The following is a 10,165-nucleotide window of genomic DNA, read 5'->3' as shown; positions in this document are numbered from 1 at the left end:
CCATAAATCTATACTAACATAAATAAGTAAATAAATGGGGAGAACAAGTAAACCTTTCAGCAAAAGAATGACAAATAATATATGTAGATCCTCCATTCTCAAGGAGATGGAGCATAACTCCCAATTTCTGCATCATACTGCGACATGGATAAAGGCTATAAAACTCACCCCTAAACATCTGTAATTTCTTAGTCTGTGGTGACAACCTCCTTTAGATGAGATGTGTGTAGTGACTTCCTCCCAAACAATACAGTAAGGAAAAGCAGGGGGAGAGGAATTAGTAATTTTACCGTGGACAAACCTGACAAGCTACCTCAATCAAGTGTTTGAAGTTAACGTCGACACTGACAAATCATGTTGACAGTATGTATCCTTGATATAATGTGATGAAAATGGCACTTTTCTCTGTAATGGTCATCCCAAAACCTCATGGTCAGAATCTAATCATAAGAAAAAATTCAGACAAATTCCCACTGAGGAGCGTTCTACAAAATATCCTACCTCAAAATCGTCAAGGTCATCAAAAACAAGAAAAGTCTCAAAAACTGTCACAGCCAAGAGGAGTCTCAGGAGACGTGATGCTTAAATGTAATGTAGTATGCTGGATGGGATCCTGGAAAAAAGACAATTGGGTACCAATAAAAATTAAGAAAACCTAAATATAGTATAGAGTTTAGCTAATACTCCAATATTAATATTGGCTCATTAATTGAAACAAATATACCATAGTAATATAAGATATTAATAATAGATAAAACAGAATGTGGGGTATATGGGAATTTTCTATACCATGCTTACAATTTCCCTATAAATCTAAAACTATCCTAAAATAAAGTTTGCTTTAAAAAATTATAAACTTCCTCTGCAGCCTTGATGGAAATCTGACAAGATCTAGAGCTTTGAAGTAACTTCTCTAGTCCGTATGTTAGAAACTTGGAAGCAGCAACAGAAAACTGCACTTTAACCCACACTAGCCTACTGCCAAATCTGGTTATTGGATGAAAGAAGGTAACATCAAGAGAGAGGCATCACTTAATGAAAGAGCTAGCTTCTTTCTCTTCCTAATATGCTGCTTTATGAGGATGCATTTCTGCCCTGCAGCACAAAAAATAAAGAACCAAGATCTAATGCGGCCTAAAAGAACAGCGGACGTGCTGAGGGTGGTGTCAATTACAAACCAAAAAATATACAATGGGCATAAAGAAATGCATCTATCCTCCAAAAATATCAAAAGAGCAGGGAGTTTCATAGACTCCAAGAAAATCTGGATTGACAGCTTTCTCAGCATCCTGGAAAGAAATAATTTTGGGCAAGCATAAAGATTCATTTTAAAGTGATCTTAATAATGTCACCTATCTTCTCAAATAGGTCCATTTTGGAGTTTTCTCAGGTTCAGGAGAAGAGGTCAGGTAATATACCCATCTGTCCCCATAAGCAGTTCTCACACTCCAAACATATAAATGTGCCATGACTGTGAGGTCAGTTCTTCCTCTCATTCTTGCAGTTATGAACAGAAAAGGTCCTAGAAAATCAGAGCATTCTCCCTCCTTACTGTACATTTGATGAACAGCTGTAGGCATCCCTGCTGACCAACCAGTTGCGGTGTCTGGTCAAAATAAACCTGCCTTGTGAGCTGAAATTATTTTTGGCTACTATCAAGAGGAGCTCCAACTGCCAGTAGAGTCATCCCTTCAGTGGTCCAGGAGCAATCAACACCCAAGTCTAGTCCCAGGCTCACATCTCAAGGATCACACCTCTCAAGGGTGCCATAACCACTTGTATGTCCTACTTGTGCGTGACTCTTATGCACTCGAGAGCACTGCTCCTAACACCATTCATCTGCTGCAAAGGGAAGCCAAAGCTGGCCCACTGGCCCACTAGCCCTGAGGCTTGCACACCCACTAGGCTTGGAGTTTAAGGAGTTTTCAGGTTCTATCTGCACTGTACCACAGCATACATTAAGCTATAGAACTCACCCCAAAACCCTTGTAATTTCTCTTGGTTGGTGATGATAAATTCCCCCTAGTAAAATGCACCAAAAACCCCTATACATCAAATGTGTGAAAAATTAAATTCCTTATAGAATCAACCATCTATTATTAGTATCAATGGAGGAATGTAGTAACAGGTACTTTAAATGTCCTGTTCATAAGATTATATAAATTTTGTGAAATAAGCATGATTGTCTTTTAGTGACATATTAAAATAAGCTTTTTAGTGACACATTACAATAAGTTTTTATCATCTAAGTGTACATCCAATGAATTGTTCAGAAACAGAAGCATCTTGGTTTGACTGAAAGATGGTATCTCACTTTAAGAACCATATTTACTTTTCACCATGTTCAGAGAAGCCAGACTCTCCTTTGAGGTGAACCAGTCAAGAGTAATTCTGACTCATCAAAAATGGCCAGCCAGGCATTCACGGGAGGGGTGAGCCACCTTCCTTGAAAAACAAATAAAGCAAAAGCACACCCATAAATTTCAAACATAGCTTTAGCACCTACATTCAATTTGCTGTAGTTTAATTAAGTTGTACCAGCCAGCCATCTGCAGGCTTTAATAACTCGAGAGTCTAGTCCAGTGACCAAAGAAAGTCTCTTACAAAGTGGCATTTAATTGAGGGCCCCCAGGCCACTCAAGAATATATTGTCCCAGAAAACACTCATCTAGGCAGACATGAAATTAAATCTGGAGAAATGGTTTCTCAAAGGCAGGATGCAACAGGAACAAGGGGAAAAACTGGCAACCATAGGTACATAAGATTGACCACAGAGAATCTCCATTTACCACTTTGATGAAATCTTAATCATGCTTTATTTACTAAAGAGAGGCTAGATTGAGTATAAAATATAGAGATGTATCTAATTGACATTTTATAAGTATTTGTTTTAAAGCAATATAATAAGTGGGCCTCTATCTGCCAATTAATTGAATCAGTAAAAGAAATTTTACTAACCCAAATGAATGACTTTTCTTAAATCTAAACTTTTACATGAGTGACAATTAATTTTTAACTGATCTTCCAGAAATGTTTGTAGTATTTAAGAAAAAAGAAAGCTTTCAATCTTACCAAGAAAGTCGTCATTTAGACATTTATATTTCCTGTCTATAGTAACAACTTCAGTTATTTGGGGAAGACAGTTTTGCTGGTGGAGAAGCACAACTTTCTTACTTTTTCTCTGCTTTTGAGCATTGCATTTAGATAGTTCACACTCCTAAGGCAAGTGAAAAAAGATAGAGAAGATAGAATTCATACTAATGTTTTTTGATTCCTAAAATATTCATGCCATAACCTAAACCCTCTAAAAACTATCCCAAGTTACTTTAAAAGTAAGAAAAAAAGTCTTCTTAGTCTGTCCCAGTTATTTTCCTTTGAAGGTATATAATGTTTAAAACTAGGCTTAAAATATTTAAATGATGTATTTAATTATTGGTTTCTATTTTTATAAATGCTATGCACAGTTGCATTTTAAATATAGCCACTGATACTGTTTTTCAGTGCAAAATTCAATACTCTTAATTTCACAAACTTGTATATGTTTCATGACTATCTTTTTCTCATCATTGCAGTTGGAAGCTAGATAAAGTGAAATGATAGTTTCATTTTCAAAAAGTGGTCATCTTAGGCAAGATTTGTTTTATCCTTAAATGCTAAGACTATAAAATATGTGCTTCAACATACCAAAAATATTCTTAAAATCCTTCGCTCCTTGCAAAGTTAAAATAAACTCCTTAATGACAGTGACTCAAACATGAAATCTCTGGAGACAGGAGATAGGAAACAAGGAAAGACAGGAAGGAGTAGGGAAGGACACAAAAAAAGGTTGGAATGGGGAAGAAGAACAAACTTTCTCTACTTCATATTTCTGTATAGGTCCAAGACAGTCCTTAAACAAATGTTCAGCCAATAATACTGAAAAATGTGAGCTCCTCTTTTGCCATCTCCACTTCACATTCTTAAATCATTTAAAAATTCACCCCTATTATGAAAACAAACTAATCCTCATTTTCCCATCACAAAATCCTATACCACTTGAGTCTCAGATCTGCCTATGAAATGCTGAAAATAAGTATAAACCAAATTGCATTTGGAAGGTTTCTCCCAGACCCTAACTGCCTTCAACCCATGACATTTATGGGCCATGCAGAAAGCAGGAGTACCACATGGTTATAACTGACAGTCATCTGAGAAGCAAGCCAAAGATCTGAATTGTGGGACTTGGGCATTGTTCTTTTCACAAGTAAATCAAACGTCAGCAACCATTTTCAATTAAAAAAATTTCATCTTGGATTGTCAAGATGTGTCCCAGGTTTCAGTTGAGGGCAATTTTGAAATGGTTAGATTGTAGAACCATCAAATAATAACTTGGTAAATGGAGACACTGATGGATTTTTAGCTCATAAAATTCTCCCACAGATCAAACTGCAAAGAAGAAATCCTCAGGCAGGTGGACCAAGGTGTGCTCCATTAAAAGGTCAGCGATTGCCCTGAGCTACAACCAGCTAGTCGCAGGCTGGAGGGGAAGACAGTCCGCAACTTCAAGCAGTCTGGGCTCCCAGGGTCCTGGTAATTGATGATAAGGGTCTGAGGAAGAGGAAATGTCACTGGTTTGGGTTCAGATGACCTGGGATCCAGCTATGATTGGCCACCAAGACTCTGTGGATCCTTGGGTAAATCGTCTGTTGAATTTTCTCCTCTCTTACAAACTACTACTCATTTCTCTGTTGGAAGCCATATGTTCCAGCCTAATGAGGCTTTTTAAAAAATGTGCCACACCTGTGTTCCAAGGTCATAACAAACCTGCGTGTGTAAAAATGTCTTGCCAGCCTGCACACACTCATTTTTAAAACTCTAATTCAGGTAACTACATGTCTAACCTTTCAATTACCTCAGGACATTTCATGAATAGAGGTCATAAAATTTACATTGCAAAATTTCACTTAATAAATGTTTCCCAACAAATCTAACCTCTTGAAAAGCTTTCATGAAAGGTCACTAATCGACCAACAACCTTTGAAAAATTGTTCAGCGATTAGAATTGCATTTTTAATATAATCCAAACATGATTGTGGAGAAACACCTTCATTTCTGCTTAGCCCTCAGCACTAATTTGCCCATGTAATTTGTTCTTTTACAACCCCGAGAGACTGTATTTAAAAGGTTGTACTGACAATTTTTTAAAGTTGCTTAATTAAGTGAGTGAGATTTTTTTTTTCCTTGGGAAAAATCCTCAGCCCATATCCAGATCTTGTTTTAAACCATGGTATCTTAAGGATTCTTTCAAGGTGTTTGAAGTATTCTTAATAGTTACTCAACTGCTATAAAACCCAATTTCTATTCTTCTAATCTCTATAATCAAATCTTTACTTTCAGGACTTGCTATTAAGCCTCTATTTTAGGATTATCAAACCAGATATTCATCTTCTGTGACTTGTTACCGTCAATTTGAAGGTGGTGTGAAATTTACACATACTTACTGCAGATACGCTCCTTACTCAAGAATAAAACATGTTCTAGCATTCTTGTAATGTTACTGGGAAAGTACTTTGAAAGACTGAATACCTGGCAGATAACTTGGTGAATACAATGCACAAATGTGCACCACTAAGCTTACAGATCAGTTAAGTGTGGGATACATACACTAAGAATCGTAGGAGAACTGATTACACCAACATCAGTAAGATCCATCTTTGCATACTAGGACTAAAGTAGGAGCCACACATAAAGAAAAGCCTGAAGAAATCAAAGACAAGTTCAGGGGATAAATATAAAAACAACAGTTGTATGACAATGTGACTGTACTTAATGCCACTGAACTGTACACTTAAAAAACGGTTGCAATGGTAAATTTCATGTGTTTGACCACAAAATAATAACAATAATAATAACAGCAAATATATGTGTGCTTCCTGTCCCAAGTGCTTCCTGTGAATTATCCAGTTGCTTAATCTTCAAAGCAACTCTATGAGGAGACACTGGTATTATCTTCTGTTGAAGGAAACCCAAAGACCACAAAGATAAAATAACTTTTCCAAGAGCTAATAAAGTAACTTTTCCAAGTAGGTTCTCACAAAACGAGTATGTAATAAAAGCCTATTGAACCCAAGTATTCTGAATTTAGAGTCTGTGATTTTTAACTATATCCAATATGACCTCCAAGGTAGTTCAAATGGGCTTCCCAGGTAACTCAAATGATAAAGAATTTGCCTGCAATACCAGAGACCTGGACTCAGTCCCTGGATCAGGAAGATCCCCTGGAGAAGGTCATGGCAACCCACTTCAGTATTCTTGCCTGGAGAATTCCATGGACAGAAGAGCTTGGTGGGCTACAGTCCAGGTGGTCACAGAGTTGGACATGACTGAGTGACTACCACACAATATGACCTCCATAGATGTTAAGGAAAATGCTTATTTTTATAGGGAAAGAGGGGTCATACTGAAAAGCACAGCCACCTCAAAATTTTAGTCAAACAAAAAGACAACTGGCTAAGAGACATCAATAATGTGAAGTGGGAAGGAAAATAGCTATGCTTATTTATTCACCTAGGCAATAAATACTTGGCTGTCTACGAGAAGCCAGTTCCAGGCAGTGGGAATATTGTGTGAATGAGGACCTTGCATTCCTAGAGCTCACATCCTAGGCGAGTAGAGAGATGGTTAAAAAAAGTAAATAAATTAATAAGGCTATTTTGACTCTCAGCAATTGCTACGAGGAGGTATTAATACAACATTGATGGCAAGAAAGCAATTAATGTTAGAGAGAGTAGGGGGTAGTTCCTAAGCTTGGCACACTCAACCGCATAGTCCAGATAACTTTCTGTTGTGTCTTGGGAGTGGGAGGAAGGTGTGTGTGTGAGGGGTGTGGGAGAAGGGTGCTGTCCTATGCATTGTAGAATATTGGCAACATCCTAGTATCTTCCCATTAGATGGCAATACCACAAAATTTCCTCTCAAGTTATGACAAACAAAATGGCCCAATGTCCCTTGGGGAACAAAATCACCCAGTTAAGAACTATAGCCTTAAGGGATCATAGGAGGTCCTCTCTGAAGAGGTGATGTGTGACATGATAGGGACAGTCATGAAAGATCTAGAGGCTCAGCATCTGGGATCAAGGCAAAGGAATGATAATGGCAAACATTCTAAGGTGGAGAAAGGGATCAGAAAGAAGACTGCAGTGGCTGAAACATCGAGAGGTGTGCCAAGAGTGGTAGGAGGAGGTATCGTACAAGTATACAAAGGTCAGATCCTGGGAACCCCATAGGTAACTGAATCCTTTCAAAGGTTTTAGTTTATCAGGAAAAACTGGGGACAAGGAAGACTTTTTTAAATTCTAAGATAGATGATTAAAGAAAGCATTTTTAAAAAATTAAAAGAAAGTACTTTCCTATTTTCTTTGAATTTCTTTAAAATGTTTGGTTAGCATTTATCACAAACTAACACCTATCTGGCATGAAACTATCAGCTCTACAGCCAGTCATTTCTTCATTCACCATGCAAATATTTATTAAGCGCTACTAAGTTCCAGACACTGTTTTTTAGGCACTTGGATACATCATTGAACAACAAAACATCCTGCTCTCTTGGATCTTATATTCTAATTGGAGGAGACAGATAAATGACACAATGGAAAATGGTTATACAGTGTGATAGAAGATGATGAGTACTATGTACCAAAAAAAAATAAAGCAGGATAAAAGGATAAAAATCACAATGGAAACACATAGACAAGTCTTGGAGAATAAAAATACAATAAATTCATCATTTTCTTAGGCAAACAGCTAATACATTTCTAGAAATTTCCATTTATTCTTTCATTTTCACTGGACAATCTGCAAAATCAAATACTTTTTGTCTTCCACTCTCATGAATGGACTTGTAAACTGACTGAAAGACACCTGAAAATGTAAATAAAGCCCAACCACACACCTGTGGTGAAGCTCAGGGTACCCCAGAAGGGGTATCAAACTGTTTGACAATCAATAATACCTGAGGAAACTCTGAGTCATTTTTGCTTGGGGCCTCAAATATATGAATATATCACCACTAGCATGAATTCCAATCAAGATGGATGAAAAGAAGCATCCAAAAATCTGTCAACTAATAACTCAGTCAAGTAACCTGTAAATTTGTACAATGCCATCCCAGACCAGGGATAAATTTCTTTTTGTTTTACTACTGAAAAAATTAACCAAGTGAAAGCTAAAAATCAATGGCAATTTTGAGCGCAGATCATAGTAAATACACACTCCCTAGAGCTGACTTTCATCAAATGACATTTCAAATACTAAGATGGGAAGAAGTTAAAATTCCCTCTGTTAAGACTAAGATGAATGTATTCGTTTCTGATAGTGACTGTAAGAAATTACCATAGACTTGGTGGCTTAAAACAGCAGGAATTTATTTTCTTAGAGTTCTGGAAGCAAGAAGTCTAAAATAAATTTCACTGGGCTAAAATCAAGGTGCAGCAGGGCCACCTGGCCTCTGAAAGCTCTGGGGGAATCTGCTGCTCACCTCTTGCAGCTTCTGATGGTCGCCAGGATTCCATCATTCCATCCTAGTCTCTGCCTCAGTCTTCATATGACCTTCTCTTCTGTGTGTCTAATCTCCCTCTGCTTCTCTCATAAGAATATTTGTGATGGTGTTTAGGGCCCACTGAGATAATCCAGGATAATCTTCTCATTTCAAGACCCTTAACTAATCACATCTACAAAAACAATTTTTCCAAAAAGGTAACATTTACAGGTTCTAGGGATTAAGACGTGAATATCATTTGGGGTGACCATTTCAAAATTTACCACAATGAATAATGTTCTCTTACTTAGAGGTAAGGGGGAAACCAAATTAAAGCATTTGGGAAAAAATCCTGTTCTCATGTATGCACTACAATTCATCACCAAATATCTTTTAAGCAGTAAATGCTGTTCTGAATTTCAAGTATTTTCTATTCTTCCAAATTAATTGGAAATGTTAAATGTAAATGACAGCATATCAAATATTCCATGACATTAATAGGTTTAATCTTCACTGACTTGAAAAAAGTTACTACAGATTCCAGGTATGGTCTTTTAGTTAAAGGAGAAAATGATTACAACAAAATGAAATATTTCATTACTATAGAGATATGTTTTCTACTCCAGTACTCATAGAATTGGGTATCAATTCTGATCTTTCAGTACAAATCAGTATTTAAAACAAATAGCTTTAGGACTCTTTATTTTTTATATTAGTACTTCAAGTTTGCTAAGAAAACGAACTCCTAGTCCACACTCAAATGCTAAAATCACATGACAAGGAGTTGTGTTCCCCTTAGAACTGAGAAAGCCACATGAGATTACGCCTTCGCTAACAACAAGAGAAAAAAAACACAGATAACCTACAAAACCATAACTCTTCTTGAGCCCAGGAGAGAGCTAAATTCACAGTTACAAGACAATCAGATGAAGTGAATTTGAAAGTGATAAGCTCCTCTGAAGAGATATGGAATGCATGAACCATTTCATCTTTGGCAGAGTATAGGAGGAAAAAAGCATCTGTCAATGTAAATGTGGAAGAAAAACACAAATGTTTACAAATTTTTAAAGGTCAATGGTGTGCTAAAAGGATAATTTAAACTGCTTGGGAGATCCAGACCCAAAGAGCACACATTCATTCTCCAGCTCTTTTCCGTGTACCTCCATCCTCATAACAAAGATTGGAGCATAACGGAGGATATGAGAAAGCCCTTCTTGGGAGGGAAAGGCATGAAGTCCTACCGTATCTCAGATCCTTCTCCTATATGAAGCAAAAGCCTAAGGCTCTGAAAAAGGAATAGAAAAGCCACGCTCCCAGGCAAAGACCCTCTGCTTCTGGAGGAAGGCAGAAGAAAAGCCACCTTCTGTTTGAGAAGATAGAACACCACACACCTCCACTCCCAGGCAAAGGCATATGCTACTGATCAGATCTGATGGAAATCTGGATCTTCAAAGAAATGAAAAGAATCAAAACAGGAAGAATTGGGATAAATATAAAAACATTTTCCTTATTTTTATTCATTTTAAAAGATAATTGACTAAAGCAACATTATTCTAGAAGTTATAACATGAGCAGAAATAAAATTTACGACAATAGCACAAAGTATGGGAGGGAAGGAACAAATATATACCATTACAAGGCTCTTAACAT

General features: G+C 37.0%; 1 long non-coding RNA gene across 1 annotated transcript in view; it reads right to left on the bottom strand.

The window, feature by feature from the left end:
• Window positions 1-509: 509 nt before the first annotated feature.
• The window catches only part of LOC122422300, a 69,187-nt gene continuing 59,531 nt past the window's right edge, over window positions 510-10,165 (bottom strand). Inside the window, exon 4 of the long non-coding RNA XR_006263771.1 lies at window positions 510-613. This is a non-coding gene — a long non-coding RNA (uncharacterized LOC122422300). The remainder of the gene's footprint in view (window positions 614-10,165) is intronic.

Source organism: Cervus canadensis, chromosome 19 (genome assembly GCF_019320065.1).
Source record: "Cervus canadensis isolate Bull #8, Minnesota chromosome 19, ASM1932006v1, whole genome shotgun sequence".
Lineage (NCBI taxonomy): Eukaryota > Metazoa > Chordata > Mammalia > Artiodactyla > Cervidae > Cervus > Cervus canadensis.
Note: the sequence above shows the minus strand (reverse complement) of the source record. Positions and strands in the feature narration are given on the sequence as shown.